General features: G+C 36.6%; 1 protein-coding gene and 1 pseudogene across 7 annotated transcripts in view; both read left to right on the forward strand.

Annotated features, from left to right (window-relative positions):
* LOC148775215 (interferon-induced transmembrane protein 3 pseudogene) overlaps window positions 1–19,157 on the forward strand; it is a 34,289-nt pseudogene extending 15,132 nt beyond the window's left edge.
* VPS13B (vacuolar protein sorting 13 homolog B) overlaps window positions 1–21,585 on the forward strand; it is a 767,155-nt gene that overhangs the window by 245,586 nt on the left and 499,984 nt on the right. The window lies entirely within an intron of this gene.

A 21,585-nucleotide genomic window follows, 5' to 3' on the forward strand; every position in this document is an offset into this window, starting at 1 on the left:
CTTTAGTTGTATCATTTTGGTGAGATCCTCGATTCTTTTGTTTTCTTGCTTTTGTCTTTGTGACTTCGTTCTTTTCTTAGATTTCTTTGTTATTGACTGGTTTTTATTAAGAGTGTGGAACAGAAGAGCCGTCTTTTTTGGTCAGATACTTGAGATCTCTACATCACTAAAATATATAAGGCTTTATTAAAATGTATTCAGTTATTAGTAAGATTAAATTAATAGATATAGGGTTTTACTATATCGCGAATATTTTTTGGGTAGCTCACTGACTCTGTGGACATGCGTTTGAGAAAACTCTGAGAGATAGTGAAGGACAGGGAAGCCTGGTGTGCTGCAGTTCATGAGGTCACAAAGAGTCAGACACAACTTAGCAGCTGTAACTGAACAAAAACAATAATGTTTTCTGAGATTTAGGAGACCCAAGATTATGCTGCCTCTCTTTATGTTGTATTAGATGTACAAATGTAAATTTGCATATTAAAAAATCTGAACTGGACATGGAACAACAGACTGTTTCCAAATAGCAAAAGGAGTTCATCAAGGCTGTATATTGTCCACCCTGCTTATTTAACTTATATGCATAATACATCATGAGAAATGCTGGGCTGGATGAAGCACAAGCTGGAATCAAGATTGCCGGGAGAAATATCAATAACCTCAGATATGCAGATGGCACCACCCTTATAGCAGAAAGTGAAGAAGAACTAAAGAGGCTCTTGATGAAAGTGAAAGAGGAGAGTGAAAAAGTTGGCTTAAAGCTCAACATTTAGAAAACTAAGATCATGGCATCCCATCACTTCATGGCAAATAGATGGGAAACAGTGACAGACTTTATTTCTGGGGGCTCCAAAATCACTGCAGATGGTGACTGCAGCCATGAAATTAAAACATGCCTGCTCCTTGGAAGAAAAGCTATGACCAACCTAGACAGCATGTTAAAAAGCAGAGGCATTACTTTGCCAAGAAAGGTCCGTCTAGTCTATGGTTTTTCCAGTGGTCATGTATGGATGTGAGAGTTGGACTGTAAAGAAATCTGAGCACCGAAGAATTGACGCTTTTGAACTGTGGCGTTGGAGAAGACTCTTGAGAGTTCTTTGGATTGCAAGGAGATCCAGCCAGTCCATTCTAAAGGAGATCAGTCCTGGGTGTTCATTGCAAGGACTGATGATAAAGCTGAAACTCCAATAGTTTGGGAGAAAGTATTGAGGGCAGGAGGAGAAGGGGGTGACAGAGGATGAGGTGGTTGGATGGCATCACCGACTCACTGGATATGGGTTCGGGTGGACTCCAGGAGTTGGTGATGGACAGGGAGGCCTGGTGTGCTGCGATTCATGGGGTCGCAAAGAGTTGGACACGACTGAGTGAACTGAACTGAACTGATTCTTAAAAGAGCATTAGAGGAAAACAGAAGTAAAATTTTCATTTGAGGATTGGTTTTGATTTTTGATCATATGTGTCTAATGTGAACAGTGATTATAGTGTTTAATCTGGATTATTAATATTAACCAATTTTCTTTTAGATTTATTTTGCTTATGAGATTGAGAACATGAATGCTCATTTAACTTTTGAATTAAGAATTTAATAAGAATGCAATCCACATGTCAGTGGCAAGGATTTGTGTTTTTTTATTGGAAATAGAAAGCATAAATAGGCAAGGATTTAGCCATTCAAGAGTCCTGTGTTTGTTCCTATTCTGTTATCTGCATTTACAAAGGGACTTGAAGAAATTGAAATGGATTCAAAGAAAAGAAGTAATATTTGTTACTAGGATAGTAATGAGAACATGTGAAAATCATGCAGTGATGGTTCTTAAATATTTTTGCCATAATTCATTGATAGTTCACTGATGTATGTTATCCTCTGCACTTTATACTTACAAAGGTCATTAGCATTATCATGTGAATAATTTTTATCTGTTAAGTATAGAACAGAATCAGAGTGTGAATTACTTTCCTTTGGGAAATTAGTGTTGGACAGTGTGAATTTTACCTGCTTTCATGTCAGTTCCCTAGACTATAGGTACTCATTATATGATTTGAGTATAATCATACTTTTCCTTTTCTGTTCATTTTATTGGTAGAAACAGTTTCAGACCTGAAAAAGTGGTCATCCTTTCTAGATCCTGATGATAGTTCTGAGAAAGCTGTAACGCCTGGTAGTTAATAGTTGTCTAATAAATATTTAATGAGGGAGCTCTCAGGCAATTAATTTCAACCCAGAATAGAATGTAGGTTTCAAATTTCACTGCGATTAATTTCTGTCCATTTTGGCAGTCTGAAACTAAAGTCCACTGTAACGAGTCTGTAGCTTGGTCAACCAGAGAGTGTAAAGATTTATTTAAGCCTGGGCTGTTCTGCTTAAAGATACTTGCTTTGAAGGTTCCTATCCGACATGGTTTAATATTATAATTGTCATGAGAGCCAAATCCTAGCAGTGACAGGGATCATCAACTTAGAGGGTGGGTGCACAGGGTCAGCCAGTTTACATTCCCTCATTCCTGTTGAAGGAGGGAGAAAAGACATCTGTGTTTGTGGGAGTATTTTCACGCACATGCATGCCTGAGAGTGTTCCTTTCTCTTCCCTTTTCCCTTTCCTTCTTCCTGTGCCTTTCTTGCAGCCGTGACTGCACAGGCAGAGAAAAGATCTCTTGGTTGTGGCATCCTCAGGGCTTGTAGAGCGCCTCTCACTTAAATTGTCAATTTCCATCTCTCCAGCGGATAGAAGGCAGGAAACTAACAAATATTGGTTACTGTTATTACCATTATTAAACATGTTATTATGGCTGTTATGTGCTATGCTTAGTGCTTTTACCAGACATCTTTTTAAATCAGAATAACTCAATGAAGAAAATTATTTTCTTCATGTTTACATGGAAAAAACAAGGTTTAAGGAGATAAGGCACATAGTTAACAAGCAGCGAACCAGGAATGGACCCAACACGTTCATGTCTCCAAAACTCTCTACTGCCTATTAAACTCTGTGAAATCAGGTATCTGAATGACTGGAAATTGGTTATAATAGAGAGTCAAGTATATCTGTGTAACTATAAACACAATAAAAAACTGAGGTTACCAAGATGATTCAAGTACACTTGAATCACACTGCTCGACTCTCTTTTCCCCAAAGATTTTAGTTCTAAATAATCAGCTTGTGTTCTGATTAGTCTTTATTGTACTCTGATGCAAATTTTACATTTATTTGACTTGCAACCTGCTTTATAGAGTTAGTGATTTATTGAATATCTTGGAAGCAAGTGCTTGACAGGCAGTATTTTAAGGTGAAATTTCTGTGTGAGGATTTTGTTAACCTGACATTTTGTGGTTTCGCCTCATAAAACTAGCGAAGGACTCCCAGCGTGGAATGTTAATGGGGTGAAGTAATGAATGCAGGCTGGGACACCAGCAGCTAGGCGTGAGCCCTCCTATAGTTCATAACCCATGATTCTTGGGGGAGGTCTTTGGAGACGGTAGCTTTACTCAAAGATAAAAGCAGTAGGAGAGCTTTTTAACTCAGCAGTTGATCAAACTCTTTCTGAAATTTAGACTTAGAAGCCAAGCAGTGGAATGAACATGGGAAAGTAATTAAAGTTAAGCAAGTGCAATCTCTCATGATAATTTTCACTTTCTCAAAGTATTGAAGTAAATAATTACTGAGTACTTATTTCCTCTAACCAAATATTAGCCTTTTTAGTCCATTCAGCTTTCAAGGACTGCTTATTTCACTTGTATATCTCAATCTGTCAATAAGATAACTAATTTAATTTTAGTTTTGTGTAGATTTTATTCCACTGGACAAAGTAATATATAGTGTGTTCTTTTCCATTTAATTTTATTTTAAAACTTGTACTCTGCAGAGTCCAAGATTTCTTAGAGTTGCCATTTGGTAAGGCTGTCAACCTGTATTTCTAGGTTCTATAAAAGTAACTGATTTTTTTCTGATTAGTTTGTTGGACTACTGTTTAAGATTTTTGTTTGAGTAAAGAATTCTGCTGCTAACAAAGTTTTAAAGACTCATGTTTAGCTGCTGTAGGGAAAGGGCAAATTAGCCAGATGGTGTGGTCAGGCTCTCTTCCCCACGTTTTGTGAATGATTATGTACTTATAATAATTCCCTGGTTTCGGAAGTTCCCCTGGAAAAGGAAAAGGCTACCCACTCCAGTATTCTTGCCTGGAGAATTCCATGGAGTGACAGTCCGTGGGGGGTCACAAAGAGTTGGACAGGACTGAGTGACTTTCACGTGTGCGTCCCAAGGTACTCGCTTAGCCGCAGGCTACTTTTGTTATGTAAGCATATATAAGCTCCACCTGGAAAAGTCCTGAAGGAATGCTGTGTTGTGTTGTGTATGGCTGCATTAAGCCTACCTTATGGCTGCGTTACGGTGGTGAGGCTGCATTAACGTCTGTGATCTCTGGGTCAACCACCAGAGGAAAGAATATAGTGTGTCTTCTGCTACCGCTGCTGTGCCAGTCAGGAGAGAATAAAGGTGTTTGCAGTTCCTGCAGCCCCTTGAGTTTCTTCCAGCTTCCCCGGCTCTCCTTGCCTACCCTGGGTTCAGCAAACAGGATATTAATCTTAAAATGTATTTTCAAAACTTTTGTGTTTGCACTTCAAGTAATAGAGCACTTGTTATATATGCAGATTACCTTGAATCATGTATTCTGAAGGAGAGAAATGATTGTTTATAGGTTGAGGAGAACTTTTCAGATTTGTTACTTTAATCAGCTTCATAGGATTATCTTTAGTTGCAGAGATTAGAAGGATTTTTAAAATAATTGTTTTTTATGCTTTAATACTTTTAATTGAAGTGCTTTTTCCTCCCACTGGATAACCTATTATGATATCTTTTAGGTAAAATCTAAGGTTTTAGTAACCATCCATATTTTCATTTAGGTTCTGAATATGTAAACTGGTATTGTTACTCTCAAAAGCCTAATGACATTTTAATCTGTGCTCTTCTTTACTGTTTATTGAGTTAGTCAACAGGTCTTAAAGGTTTTTTTCTTTAAGATTCTTTCAACTTTACCTTGCTTTTTATTATTATTTCCCATAATTTAAACTAGATTGGCAGCATTAATCACATAATAGTTTGGATAGTTTGTTTTCTTTCTAATTTTGCTTCTTTCATTCATTTTACATAAATTGTCAACTGATTTTATCACTTGAAAACCCCACTTTGATTCCTTATTGGCTATCCGGTGAAATCCCTTGTTTCAACCTTTTCAACTGCTCATGTATTATCTAACATAGTGAAACAAGCCAGTTTAATTTTATGCCTCAGTTTTTCTTCAAACTATAACTCTCTAGGCTAAAAGGTATTGACACTTCAGTCTACTTCTCAAAGGCAGTTTTGTAAAATTTATTGCTAAGAATAGTTATAGCAGAGTAATTCTAACCTGTTTATGTATAAGGTTTAGGTTAAATTTCAATCAACATAAATCTGATATCTCAGGGGAAAGTTATGATCATGTTCTCTTAAGAGCAGTATTTTACATGATTGACAAGGACCTTGGTCAAGATGTTAGTTCCTTGTAGGAAAAAAGACCACTTTTGGTAGGACAGGGTGTCTCAACTTTCAAGCTATCAGCCTGTTTTTCTGGGGTGATCTTTATACAAATGCCTGTCGTTCTTATGATACTTTCTATATTATCCCTTTGTGTCTGCCTTCCAAATAGTTAAATTACACATTTGTTTCAAGGTCTTTTCTATTTCAAAGAAAATTATCTTTTTTTCCTTTGGATTTTTCCCCCTCATTAAATTATATGTTGCCTATAGGAAATGGCTTTGGGGACTGTTCTCCCATGTTCCTATAGTGTACTTTAATTATTGGGTTACTTATCTATTCCACTAATTTTATTGAAAGAAAAAATATATCTTAATCATCATCTTTCCTTTTCATCTATTCTCTACTGGATTCCCTTCTGTGCATCTGTGTATCATACCTGGAAGTATTGAGAAGATAGTGTCTCAAATAGTGTCTCTGTCTTTTATGGTTCAGATGAGAAACCCTGGTTAAAAACACCTACATGTTCCCTGACATATATACAACAGGTACTCAGTATATATATACTGAGTTAATAAACTTGTGTTATTCACATATAAGCTTGGAGATGTATAACCTGTTTTCAGTTTACTTCTAAACTTCATGAGAGCAAAGACTGTGTCTTTTCTGATATGTGAATGTTTCCAGTTGTTGAGTAAGTAAATAGTTGATGAAAAGCTTAAATAATTAGGAATAAGGCAGAATTTCTTCCTACCCAGTTCGTTGAAAGCAGGTTTATCTGGGAAAGTGATTTTGCTTAAAATGGAAATTTTCAGTTTGACAAACCAAGGTATTACTTGTAAGAGTTGAAAACGAACTTGAAATTAAAATTTTCTAATATGAAATAAATTCTGATTAGAGAATATATAGAAAATATAATACAGTTCAATTATATACAAATAGGTGCCTAAAGGTTTCATTCTTCCTTGGCCAGAATCTTATATTTACAAAGAGAAGAACACGTAGGATAAAACTCAGCTGCTTTTAGCCATATGTTAGTCCAAGATGGTTAAAAAGAAAACTCAAGTGAATGCATGTTAGAAATTCATCTATTTTGAAATGGTTGTTTTGCTGAAAATAGATGTTGAGAATGACTTCAGCAGCAGCCAGATTTAAAACTACATGTTGCAGTAACTGAAAGTATTTCCATAGGCCCCCATATTTGTAATTAAATTTCATGTATTTGTCTGTTACAGATGTATCATTTATCACACATAATTTATACCATAATTCATCAATTTTGAGTTACTTCCCCCCACCCACCCCAGATTTTAGCATTTCTTAAAATAAGTGGTCTTTTATTATTACCCTTGTTCTCAGTTGAGGGCTAGTTCCTATAGAGGGAGTTTGTTTTTGCATCTTCCAGTCATCTCAGACATCATCAACCTGAGACCACTTTATATTAGTTATTTCTTAGGTGATGTTATTATTGTTAGTATGAACTCAGACTGCCTTCATAGTGTGAGTATTGTTTTGTGGTTTAAATTTTTTCCAGAGATTGTGTCCCCTACCCCTCACTCAGAGTAAAGTCTATTTCATGAGTTTTGTTGCTTTTTCTATAAACGAAGAGGGTTTATCTTATTTCTTATATAATGATGTACTTCTGGGGTGCTTCAGTCTATGGATGGATGACACAGTAGTATGTCCTAATTGGTGGTGTTTGATAAGAAATAAAGCATTATAACCAACATAATTGGGTAAAAACAGTTAGCAGTATGAAATTGAGTCAGCCCAGTTCAGTTTGAATCAATGACTAAATGAAAATAGTTTGGATTTTTCTTTCAATATGGAAATTGCACTAGTGGATTATTTAGCCTTAATATATTAACTATAGCCATAGTTTTAAAAAGTATTATTTTCTCAAATTTGAAATGCCTCATAACTTTGCAGACAGGTTTCTCTTTAGTAGCTTCAATACATTTTTTTATTTTTTACAAAATTTTAATTCTTTTTAAATTCCAAGAACCATTACCTTGAAAATAAGAAAATTTTGCTAATTTAAATTAACATTACACTTGTGCTAGATAGACAGTCAGATACTTTTTTACCCCCTGTGGAATAAAAACCTCTTCTTTCATTCGGTGTGATTGGGTCAACTTCAGCCGCATACCCACATTCAAACCAGTAATTGCCATGGAATACCATGTGTTGATCTGCTTTAGTTCAGGTTCTTCAAAACCTGTAAAGGGGGATGGAATGGCCATGACAAACTTAGATCTAGCAATTGCTTAGACAAGCAATTCCAGGTTCTTGCATAAAGGTTGGGATTCTGTTCAGAAGAAAGAGAAGGGTGGCTGCTGGAGAGGAGCCAACAGTATCCTTTTCAGGGCATAATATCTATATAAATCCTTTGATTTACTCCCTCAAATATCTTGGATGAAATTACTCATTTCCAGATTGTATTAAAAGCTCTTAATTGGTATTGACTTTTTGTGTGTGTTTCCTGCTACAGCATAATATCAGTACTGAACTTCTCTACTTTGATTTTGTCCATCCTAATATATGTTAAGCTTCACATAAGAGGGAGATGATATAAATATGTTTTAAATATCAGCTCATAAATTATATCTTCTTTAATAGTAATAGATCCTTGAAAGAAATAAAAAACAACCAAAATACCAAGTTTTTTTCAGATTTTCTCAGTATGAAAGAACCATATTGAGCATCTTAAAAAAAAACAAACTTGGTGGTTAGACTTTTTTAAGTAGGGTTTTAGAGTATGTAATTGTCTTTTCTTGAAACTATCAGGTTAACAAAATCCTTGCACACCAATTTACTTTGTTCTAAATATTCAATAAATCATTGACTCTGTAAAGCAGGTTACAAGTCAAATAAAGGTAAAATATTGCATCAGAACACTGTCAAGATTAATTAGAACACAAATGAGAAGCAAAAGGCTAGATAGAGATAAGTCGGTCAGCATGCATAGGTTAAAAATGTAAGTGGGACAGACCACACTGCTTGCATCCTGTATCCTGTGGCTTGCAACGTTTATGTGTTTTCTTCTCTCTCCCCAACCCTAACAGCTTGCTAATTTGCTACCTATATTTAACATATTTTGCAAATTCTGTTTCAGTAGCTTCTTGCTTCCTCACATATTTTATGAGTTCTACTTGTATCTCATAAGAGATTTTAAAATTTACTATCCAAATGGTTAATGTTTCTTAGGAGTTTTGTACATCTTATTTTCCTGGACTTATACTGTAACTGAATATTCTTGAACAATATAAAGGGCACCTTGCAGAAATCCTCTGTTAGTCAAGGTTTAATCAGAGAAGCAGACAACTAGGAGATACACATTTGAAGGATTTATGATAAAGACTTCTCCATACTCAGTTTTGGGAGCTGTTTAAACACTTTGTGGGAGTTGGTCCTTCTATGTTTGGTGCTGTTACCCAAAGTCATCAAGGCAGAAAGTCAATAAGGGAATGTTGACATGAAGTAAAGGGGAGCAAGGACAAAAGGGAACCTGTGAGGATTACTGGGAGCTGCCCTCTCACTCTTTCCTAGTTTGATGAATATAGTTATCTTGTGAGAGAATATTACATCCTTCATCTTGTAGCTCACAATGAAAAATGCTCCTGGCCCAGGAGTCAGAGAAGTTGAAAGAGAAGATTTGGTAAAAGCTGGAGTAAAGGGGCGGCTGCTGCTTGTGCCCGGAGAAGGCGATGGCAGCCCACTCCAGTACTCTTGCCTGGAGAATCCCAGGGACGGTGGAGCCTGGTGGGCTGCTGTCTGTGGGGTTGCACAGTCGGACATGACTGAAGCGACTTAGCAGCAGCAGCAGCAGCTGCCTGTGCCAAATAGATGAGCCAGCAGATAAACAACAACATGCGTGAATAACAGTATCCCCTTCTGAGTGTGAAAAATTCATGTCTGCCACTTAACTTCCAATTTTCAAATCTTGCTAAAAATATCAATGTAGCCAACATTATCTTTGAGCTATCTAGAGAAGAGAATTTTAAGAATGGCTCACCTTTAATTAGGTATATAATTAGGAGGAAAAACCCTCCTTTGAGAAATTTAGCTTGGGATGACTTCTAAGTTTTCATTCAGTTTGGCTGTTCTTGGATTTGAGGACTTTTCTACTTGGGCAGTATTATCTTACTGGTTTTATGTGAAACATATTCAGTGAAAATTTCAATCTTTTGACATTTTTTGAGCATTCTAAACCCTATAATTTAGTTTGGGGCATATTGTTTTAAATAGCATTCATTTTAACAAATACTACTTAAGCAGCTACTGTAATTAGATTCTGTACTGTTAGTAAAATGAATGACTAATTTTGAAAGGATATATTTTTAAGGAACAGTGTGATCTATATTTCTTGCTTGCTTGACAAAATCACCTTAGGGAATGCTGATCTAAATTTTATGTCTACATTTTTTGCTTTGATATCCAATGCATGTTGTTAGTGGTTCAAGGAAATCCATCTGCATTAAGGGGAAAACCCCTGTTAGTTCCAGATTATAAATAAAATTGATCTTTTTGCAGTGTTACTGCCAATTTAAGTTTTGAAGCCATATATTTCTTTTTGAGCCATCAGCTGTAGTGGATTATATTAAATTTGACCACTAAGTTTTCTCAGTGATCTTTAGCTTCCTGTTCTGTGCTGACAATATTTCCTTTGGGATTTCACTAAATAATGTCTCTCTTATCATTTTGACTGATGTAATGCCATACTGCAGTACAGAGATTCTATCAGTAAATAGTTTACTAACCTTCAGTGTTCTTTTAGAGCAAAACAATTTTTGGCAGTGGTTGAGTTGACTCACTGGAAAAGATTCTGATGCTGGGAGGGATTGGGGGTGGGAGGAGCTGGGGACGACAGTGAATGAGATGGCTGGATGGCATCACCGACTCGATGGGAGGTGAGTTTGAGTGAACTCCGGGAGTTGGTGATGGACAGGGAGGCCTGGTGTGCTGTGATTCATGGGGTCGCAAAGAGTTGGACACGACTGAGCAACTGAACTGAACTGTGGACATTTTGGACCAGGTGATTCTTTATTGCTGGGGACTGTCTCATGCAATTTAGTATGTTTTGCAGCATCCCTTGTCTCTGCCAACTAGGTACCAGTCATACCTTCCAAATTGTGACAACCCAAAATATTTAAGAACCACTGCTTCAGCATCTGTGTTTTATTTTGTAATTTATGTTAACTTTTAGAGATGCCTGTTTAAAAGTATTTCCTCGGATTTTAGAAAGGGGTTTAAAATATGGACATATTATTTGGAATAGTTATATTGGGGCTACTGTTTCAGAATGTAACTGTGCTGGAATTGTTTTTTTAAAAGAAAAAGTATCCCATATCAAAACCTTTTGATCACACATATAATGCCAAAAAGTGATAGTACTGTCTGCATTGTTATATTTGTATGGTTTTATACATAGAGAATATAAAGTACTAGTCAGGGCCCAGTGATGGAATTTGTGTGTGTTTAATTAGTTATCTTATTTGAAGGGTGGGACTTTGTAAGAGAAAGGAGAATTAAATCTTGGGAATTTATTATATATACAAGTGTATATGTGGCATTTATTTGCCTTCTCTGATTGAAAATCAGTATTTATTTGGTCTTCCTTTATGTGAACTCCGCGAACACCAAAATTATTTATTTGTTTCACTGTTGTATCCCATAAAGGTACTCAGTGATTATTTGTTGAGTAAACTGTGCTATACGTTCTTTCCATTATCTCACTTAAGCCTCAAAACAACACTGTGCTCAATCGTGTTCAATTCTTTGTGGCCCCATGGACTATAGCCCACCAGTTTCCTCTGCCATGGAAATTTCCAGGCAAGAATACTGGAGCGGGTTGCCATTTCCTACTCCAGGGGATTTTCCTGACCCAGGGATCGAACCCACGTCTCTTGCGTGTCCTGCACTGGCATCGGGTTCTTTACCACTGTGCCAGCTGGGAAGCCCAAAACAACTCAGGGAAGTGGGTATTTTATTCATTTTACTGACACTCAGAAGGATCAAGTGGCTTTCCCAAAGTCTCAAGTACTGAGTAGATGGAATCAGAACAGTATTGATTTTTTATTTATTTAATAGGTGCACTGGGATCTTCTCATTGCAGCATATGGGATCTCTAGTTGGAGCATGCAAACTCTTAGTTGCAGCATGTGGGATCTAGTTCCCTGACCAGGGATCAAACACGTCCCTGCTGCAATGGGAGCATGGAGTTTTAGCCACTGGACCATTGGGGAAGTCCCAGGATTGATCTTTCTTAGTGGCACGCAAGACCCTTATTTCTTCCCCTTGGCACAAGCTCCTGCATTATTTCTCCTGTTGTCATCTCCTCTTTCTTCCCTTACTCCTATCCTCAGTCTGAGTTAATTGTATTTCCTGAATGTTCCCTGCTTTATTCCTTCGTTTTTAATATTCAAGTATTATCACCTGCATTTTGATTTTTGATTATCTCCTAACATGTAAGTTCGGAGAAGGCAATGGCAAGCCACTCCAGTACTCTTGCCTGGAAAATCCCATGGACAGAGGAGCCTGGTAGGCTGCAGTCCATGGGGTCGCTATGAGTCGGACATGACTGAGCGACTTCACTTTCCCTTTTCACTTTTACACATTGGAGAAGGAAATAGCAACCCACTCCAGTGTTCTTGCCTGGAGAATCCCAGGGACGGGGGAGCCTGATGGGCTTCCGTCTATGGGGTCACACAGAGTCGGACACGACTGAGGTTACTTGGCAGCAGCAGCAGCAGCAACATGTAAGTTGTGGGAAAATAGAGTGCTGTGTTGAAAAGTGAAGGAATTAGAAGGAAATCATAGTGATACAAGCTGCTTACCGTAATATTAATTATCCTAGTCATTGTCTCTAAACAGAACAGAAACCATCAATATTTTGTCTTTCAGTGGCTTTTAAGAGAAAACTTAAAGGAAAAAAAAAAGGAATCTCCAAGTTCCCGTGGTAACTAACTGAAAGCCAATAGTCAGAAATTTCTTTTTTCTTCCCTTGCCTTAAGAAGCTATTTAAGATTGTTTTAGTCCTCTTTTCAATTATATTATTAGATGAAGTTCAGTGTCTTAAAGAAAATTTATATTATTCCTGGTGAGAATTGTTCCTTCACTTTTCTTTTTCAAGCATTAAAATTGCTTTCATTCAGTGTTTTTAATCATAGATAATGTTATTGTACATCTGTTGAACTTCCTCTAATTTTTTGTATCCTTTTCAGAGTAAGGATAGATAGTATGATTAAACTCATTTATCTGGTTTGGGACAGGAGATGATAAGGCTTACAGAAGAAAAACTAACTTAAGTGCAAAGTACTGACAGTTTACTTAGCTACTGTTTGTTTTATCATGGATTGGTCCTATAAAGTATTTAAAAAACCTTGCTTAGGGGATCAACATTGTTCATATTTCCCCCTTTTTTTGGAGAAATAATTTATGTCACTGTTTAAGTCTGAGTACAGCATGATTGAGCATATGTTGTGAAATGATTGCCACAATAGGATTTTAGCTGAGCCTATTTGTAATCAGTGTTGCAGCAACATTATTTGAATATTACAGTTTATCACTTTAGGGCAGCTAAGACTCCTTTGTGAAGAATGTCTTTGTTTTCATAGACTGTGATGTTCTCATAAGCATAAATGACAGTAGTAGTTACATTGGAGTAACTGGAGAGCGTGCCCATCAGTTTCACACCAGTCACCTGGGGAACTTCAGTGGACTTCCAAATGTGCCATCCACAGCTCCAGCACCCCCATTTCCAGTGCAGACGTCCCACAAGTCACCACTGTTGGGCATGCCAGTCAGAAGAATCCCAGGGTATGCGATTTTCCCAAATGATACAGTGGGTGATTCTGGATCCAGGCCTCCAGAGGCCCATACTGTATTTACTTGGAAGCCGTGGTTGCCAGGAATATGTATTCTTCCTGATTTATGTCCTTAGCCTGATAATGGATCTTTGTTTCCCCTTCGCTGGCCTTGATGAGGTGGTCACAGTGAATGGCAGACGGTATGATAATTTGGGGCACCCCACTGCTGATGAATCATATGGGCCATGACATTTCTGCCTGACTGTGCGGTTGGGCTGTAGCCATAGATATATCTTACCCAGCTTGAGTCTCATGGTTGACTAGGGTCATTCAGGTTTTCATATACAATCTTCTTGAGAGGATCAAGGATTGGTTCAGTCAGTTGTAAACAGTGTTTTTTTCTAGCAGGTCAGAATGGATATACTCATTGGTCTCAGACTGGCATATGTTCCCCTTGGCCAATTGGCTGATGCCACTTGATAATGCTGCACACCTTAGGGCTTTCTGCATCTGGGTCAATAATAGGCATTATTTTGTGGACTGAAAAAGATGAGATCGCATCATACATATACATTTTTAAAAATTTAGGTTTTCATGTTCCAGAAAAATCTGTATTTGGACTTGAACTGAAATTTTATCGAACTTGTCTGCATTTCATCTTATGTTTATGTGAGTGAGTTTATGGTTGGTTGTCTCTTTTATCTTACCCTATGCATATAATTTTAGTATCTTTTATTTTATATTTGTATTTTAATTCACTGTCTAGGCTTCCCGCATTGGGAGTGGTAGTCAGCATCTTCTTTTCATGATTTTTAAAAGAACCCTATTACTTTCCCAATTAGTGTGATAGGTGCTCAGTCATGTCCAATTCTTTGGAGCCCCATGGACTATAGCCCTCGAGGCTCCTCTGTCCATGGAATTTTCCAGGCAAGAATACTGGAGTGAATTGCCACTTCCTACTCCAGGGGATCTTCCTGACCCAGGGATCAAACCCACATCTCTTGTGTCTCCTGCATTAGCAGGCAGATTCTTTACCACTAGCACCACGGGGGAATCCCCGAGTGTGATAAAACTGTATTAAATATGATGTGATGTAAATATATATATCTTGCCGATATCTTAATCAGGTAGTGAAATTTCCATTACTAAACTATATTTGCAGTCCTACAACAAACCCATCTTCGTCATGATTTATTTTTATTTTTACTAAATGATAATGTATGTCAAATTTTGTGAGAGATAGCTAATGCAGTACCTAGAAATTTATTGTATACATGTGAATAACTAAAACTTTAAAATTTGGTTTTTAGGAAGATTTTGTAAAAGATTGGAATGGCCTTTAAAAGTTTTGTGGAATTTTCCTTAAACTCTTCAGTCCTGCCTCCCACTTTTCTTCTCATCCATCTTACCTCCCCTTCCTTTTTCCTTGTTTTTTTATTTTCCTTTGTGTTTTTGTCTTTCTACTGTTATAACCCCTTTTCCCTACCCTTACTCCTTTCCTTCCTCTTTTTTCTCCTCCTCTTCACTGTTCTTTTAAAAATAATTTTAAACTACTGTTTCAATTCCTGTGGAAGGTTTGTGTTAGTCACTCAGTTGTGTCTGACTCTTTGCGGCCCCATGGACTGTAGTCTGCCTGACTGCTCTGTCCATGGAATTCTCCAGGCAAGAATACTGGGGTGGGTTGCCATTTCCTTCTCCAGGGGATCTTCCTGACCCAGGGATTGAACCCAGGTTTCTTGCATTACAGGCAGATTCTTTATTTACCATCTGAGCCACCAGGGAAGCCTATAGAAGGTTCAGTATTCATATTTCATAATTCTGTTGAATTAGTTTTGGTAAGTTTATTTTTTCTGAGAAGTCATCTAGAAAATTTTGCCCTGTTTAACTTACCATTATTTCAGACTTGAATGGTAGTTTATGTGGTTACAGAATTTTGCCTTGATAATTACTTTCTTTTTTCATTTGAGAAGCTTGTTGTTAATCTGATTGTTATTTCTTTTTAGGTAATGTGTCTATTTTTTCTACTTCATTTCCTATCTTTTGGTTACCTTTATTTTATGTAATCTAACCCCAGTTCATTTAGCTGTGGCTTTCATTTTATCTTACTTGGGAATGATTTTGCTTCCTGAATCTGAAATTTTGTCTTTCAGAAATGCTGGTAAATTCTCTGTTGTTATTTCCTTTAGTATTGCTTTTTCCCACTTTTCTCTTTCTGCAATTTTGATAAAACATATGCTGGATACTGTTATTCTGTCATTCTTTTCTCTGTATCCCTCTTTTATATTTTTAATGTTTTGTAATTTGTGTCATGTTCTGAGTGATTTCTCTTGATAACTTTTCAGGGTATGAATTCTTTTTAATTTGTATGATCTGCTGTTTAACTTATCCTCTGTGTTTTAATTTCAGTGAAGGCAGTATTTTAAAAATTCATTTTGAACTTCTTTTAGCTCTCTAGTCTTTTTGATTAAAATTGATTCTTAAATTTTCCACTCCATCATTTTGTTCTTTACTTCAGACATTATTATACTGTCATCTGCACTTAATAATGCTGTTATTTAAAGTTTCCTCAGGTCTGTTTTTGTTGTTGTTTCCTTTTGATTATGGATCATGATAGTTAATTTTATCATTTCTGTAATTTTGAATTATTGACCCATATTTGATACTGAATTGTCTAAGGGGGTATTTTGTAACCTGTATTGAGCATCAATATCTTTTAACAGCTTTTATTTCTTAACAGATTTTATCAATCTGTTTTAATATCTTTGTAGTTTTTTTGATTATGCAGATGATGGAAAATTGATCCTCTAATTCACTGAGCTTTTAAAAAATTATGCCAGATTTTATTTTGCACTCTGTATTTAGTAATATGTGTTGATGGATCTTTATAAGTCCCTTAATTTATAGGAATTTCCTTTTATTTAAGCATGCTAAAAGGTGTAATAATTTATTTTATAAGATTATTCATAAACCCTCCTTTTAGCTAATGCAGGAAAAAACTATAAATTTAGTTAAAGCTCCCTCTTTATTTTTCCCTTTCTCATTTCCCTTATCCAGTCAAGAGTAATCACTATCTTGAACCTGACATTTAGTGTTCAGTTCAGTTCACTCGCTAAGTGGTGTCCGACTCTTTGTGACCCCATGAATCACAGCACGCCAGGCCTCCCTGTCCATCACCAACTCCCGGAGTTCACTCAAACTCATGTCCACAGAGTCAGTGATGCCATCCAGCCCTCTCATCCTCTGTCATCCCCTTCTCCTCCTGCCCCCAATCCCTCCCAGCATCAGAGTCTTTTCCAGTGAGTCAACTCTTCTCATGAGGTGGCCAAAGTATTGGAGCTTCAGCTTTAGCATAAGTCCTTCCAATGAACACCCAGGACTGATCTCCTTTAGAATGGACTGGTTGGATCTCCTTGCAGTACAAGGGACTCTCAAGAGTCTTCTCCAACACCACAGTTCAAAAGCATCAATTCTTCGGCGCTCAGCTTTCTTCACAGTCCAACTCTCACATCCATACGTGACCACTGGAAAAACCATAGCCTTGACTAGACGGACCTTGGTTGGCAAAGTAATGTCTCTGCTTTTTAATATGCTCTCTAGGTTGGTCATAACTTTCCTTCCAAGGAGTAAGCGTCTTTTAATTTCATGGCTGCAGTCAGCATCCGCAGTGATTATGGAGCCCCCCAAAATAAAGTCTGACACTGTTTCCCCATGTATTTGCCTTGAAGTGATGGGACCAGATGCCATGATCTTAGTTTTCTGAATGTTGAGCTTTCAGCCAACTTTTTCACTCTCCTCTTTCACTTTCATCAAGGGGCTTTTTAGTTCCTCTTCACTTTCTGCCATAAGGGTGGAGTCATCTGCATATCTGAAGTTATTGAGATTTCTCCCGGCAATCTTGATTCCAGCCTGTGCTTCTTCCAGCCCAGTGTTACTGTACATATATTCATACGTTTGGTATGCTTGTGTGTATGCATGTGTCATTCAGCATTACACAGAATATTCTTTTGTTTAATACTGTATAAGTGATATCATGGTAAATTATTAAGCTTGATACAAATTTCTCTCATCCCTGTTACGTTTGCAAGTTGTCACATTGTACATTGTAGCCTTCCATAAAATGGAAGGATCATCTCTTTAATTTGACTGGTGCATATGACTTGCTGTGGCAGAAAGGACATTAGCAAACATGACAAAGAGATTTGAAAAACACTTGCATTTTGAAGCTTGCTTTTCTGCTACATTTGGAACCCTGAGACCACCATGTGAACCAGTTTGAACAAGAATATGAAAGACCATGTTGAGGAAAGGTAAGGTGCTCTACTCTGCAGGCAGTCAGCCTCTCTCCAACCTGGCAACTGGTCACTGCTGCTACTGCTGCTACTGCTAAGTCGCTTCAGTCGTGTCCGACTCTCTGCGACCCCATAGACAGCAGCCCACCAGGCTCCCCGTCCCTGGGATTCTCCAGGCAAGAACACTGAGTGGGTTGCCATTTCCTTCTCCAATGCATGAAAGTGAAAAGTGAAAGTGAAGTCGCTCAGTCGTGTCTGACTCTTCGCAACCCCGTGGACTGCAGCCTACCAGGCTCCTCTATCCATGGGATTTTCCAGGCAAGAGTACTGGAGTGGGGTGCCACTGCCTTCTCCGGGCAACTGATCACAGATATCAGAATCAGCCTCAACTGAGATCCATCAAGGCTTCCAGGTGGACTTTCCAGTTGGGGCCACCCTTAGTGGGTGACCTGCAGAATAAGAGGTCAAATAAATGTTAATTGTTTTGTGGTGACTTGTTACTGAGCAAAAGTTAGCTGCCACACATATCATTCCATTTATATTATTTCTCCAGCTTCATTTTCTTACTCAACTTATTTATAACTGTAGTTCATTTATTTTTTCTCTGATTATATTAATCCATTATATGAATGTGTACCACATTTTTTTCATTTTTTAGTATTTTTTGTTGCCATTTAAATTACAAATCATGCTGTCATGAATATTCTTGTGAATGTTTCCTTATTTACATGTGGAAAACTTTCAGTGATCTTTTAAGTTTTAGTTCTAACTTTCAGTTCAGTTCAGTCGCTCAGTCGTGTCCGACTCTCTGCGACCCCGTGAATCACAGCACGCCAGGCTTCCCTATCCATCACCAGCTCCCGGAGTTCACTCAAACTCAAGTCCATCGAGTCAGTGATGCCATCCAGCCATCTCAATTTCTGTTGTCCCCTTCTCCTCCTGCCCCCAATCCCTCCCAGCATCAGAGTCTTTTCCAGTGAGTCTTTAGGTCTAAATATTTATCCTATTTAAAAAAAAAAACCCTCAATTTATGTTAGGAAATATTGTTCAGATCATTATATAACTTGCCCCTTTTCATTTCAATAGGGTTGGATTGACTGAACTGGTATTATTGCCTATACCTGACAATTACCATTTTATTTTTATAATCTGCTGACTGATTGTGGTCAAACTTGAACCAATAATACCTCTGAAGTACATGTCATAAGATTTCTCCATGTGGTGCTAAGATTAATTTTATGGTCTTATAGTGTTTTTTTTTTCCCCTTCAGCTTTTTTGAGGTATAATTAACAAATAAATGGTCTTCTGTTTTAAAGTAGCTAACAAAATAAACTCTGTTTCTAGCCCATGTTTATCACATCAAATTTCTGATCATAGATGAAATCATGATTGCTAAATAAAGTGATTATGGAGATAAACATTTTCAGATGACATGCAAAAGTTATTTGTTTTACCTCTGCAATTCTAAGCACCATGGACATAATTAGATGATGCTATTTCTCCTGTGGAACCATTTAAAACAACTCTATTCTAAATGTCAAGGTGATTTTGATCAGAGAACTAGGCTTGGTATTAACATTTTGAAATTTGGTTTAAATGATGTAAGAATATTCATATCATTTTATCTTCATAGAATAATAAAGTTCAGTCATCATGATTCATTACTTGTGAGGAAGCTTTTTTTAAAGTCTTTATTTTTCACTTATTCATAGAATGATTTGAATGTTTTATTTTTAAGTATAAATTATTTATATTTATCCTGTAAATTTAATGATAAAATGTGATATATAGTTTATATATTTGAAATACATACAAAGTTGAATTACAGGAGTCTATTCATACCACGAAAAGTTTCTGCCTAATGCCCATGTTTGAGTGTTTGAGAAAATTTGCAACTCTCAGAAGGCTTCCAGTTTTTGATACTTGAAATAGACCATTTCTGTCTCATGGAAAGGAAAAGGAGTTTATTTTTAAGGAATGTAGAATGCTTTACATATTTGAAAATAATGAGCGTTTTTCTTCCTATTTAGTTTCATAGTTCCTTATTGGAGGTATAATCAGTATGATTAAAGTTGTTAGATAAATATAGGATGTCAATTTAAATTTGAACTTCAGATAAACAACAAATAATATTTGGTACATACTTGTATGATAAAAAATTCATTGTTCCTTTGAAATTTGAATTTAGCTTAGCAACCTATATTTCTCTTTGCTAAATATGGCAACTCTAAATGTGATTCAGTTTTTTTAAAAAGAATAACTTGTAGATATATACTTTACTTATAATTCTTGAGAAAAATCTTGAAAAATACAGACTAGAATAGTAATGGTTGTTATTTCTGGTGATTAGAGAGGAGAAGGGAAGAGTTTGCATCCTTTCTGTATACTCTGTATCGCTTTAAAACATTGCTGCATGCTTATATTTTTTCATACTTAACAAATTTTGATAGAAATGGTAAAGATACTTTGGATTATAAAAAATGTTTAATCGGTACTGTCATAGAGCTTATAAGTTGGAGGAAGAAGTAATCACACAAGTAAATAGAAAATATAAATTATAGTAATCTCACAGAAGAAAGATTATAATGTTATGAGATTGTACAACAGGAAAGTTGACTTGGTTTGAAAAATTAGTGAAAGCTTTCTTGAAGTAAAGCTTCAATTTCAATGTGAAAGAGTTAGTGTGGGCATTAACTAGGTGAAGAGATAAGCCTTTCTGACAGAATGATATGTGAGAAGTAACTTGGTGAGTGGAAGAAACCGAAGGGGAGAGAGCAAGAGGGAGAATAGCGCAAGATGAAGCTGGAGAGAAAGAAAGGGGCCAAGTTCTGCTGAGACCTGTGTTCCCTGCTCTCCTCCTTAAAGCAGTGTAAAGCCATTGAAGGGTATGATACTGGTGGTGCTGACAGGATCTATTTGTGTTTTAAAAAGATCATTTTTGCTGCAATGTGGAGAACTGCTGTGATCGGTGGGTGCTGCTGTGAGAGAGGATGTCGGTAGACCAGTAAAGAGATGATATGGTAGGAATTCTTATGAGAGATAAGTAGGAGTTGATCTTGGTAGGGAGGCTGGAGATGGAGAGGAGTAGAAGAAGATTTGAGGATTATTTAGAAGGTTAGTTTTTCGGTATTTAATGATGATATGTGTATGTCATCAAGAGAGAAGTGGTTTTCAGCATAATATCTGGGTTTCTGACTTGCACAGTAAATGCAATTAAAAGTAATAGCAAAGCTAATGAAAATTTAAAAGTGTTCTCTAGAGCGGAAGGTTAGCAATTAAAATGAAATTATGTGGGGAATTTTTGAAATTATATATGATAGTAGGAGGTGCGTGGATCTTCACCTTCATATATAATATTAATATTATTTCATATGTAATATGAAAATATATTACAATACTGCTTACCTTGAAATTAAGTTTGGTCATTTAGTACTAGTTCATGTTCATATACATGCAGTTGAAATTATTTTGAAGTAATTTAATATTTCAGTATTTGTGACAAAACAATTATGATAATGATAATTATAAAAAGTAGCAGTTCCTTTCTCAGCTTTTCTTAGGGAGATATTCAGTACTTTAAAAAAAATCTATAGTTTTTTTTAAGGCAAAAACTGACAGTGTTGATATGAAGTTTACATTTAAACAGAAGTTTTCACAGAAACCTAACTCATGCCTAAAAGTTATAGTGGGGTTCTAGATTCAGGTCTAGACGATGTCAGGAAATTATGCATCTCATGATTCAAGACAGCATTTGGGTTTTAGTTAATTCTTATGATTAAAAATTTTATTTTATTTTAAAGAGAACCACTGCCCCAGTAAGAAAATTAAATCTTCCACTGAGACCAGGGCTTTTGAAATCGTTCGACTCTTGAACTTGTCAGTGACTGAACCGTGCCTTCAACAGTTTCAAAGTTCAAAAACAGAGGCTCCATGAGTTTCCACCCTACGAGCACTGGCCCTTGTCTTTCTCTACTCACCTACCTC

This window comes from Moschus berezovskii, chromosome 16, assembly GCF_049115385.1.
Source record: "Moschus berezovskii isolate FMDL1 chromosome 16, NW_MosBer_1.0, whole genome shotgun sequence".
Classification (NCBI taxonomy): Eukaryota; Metazoa; Chordata; class Mammalia; order Artiodactyla; family Moschidae; genus Moschus; species Moschus berezovskii.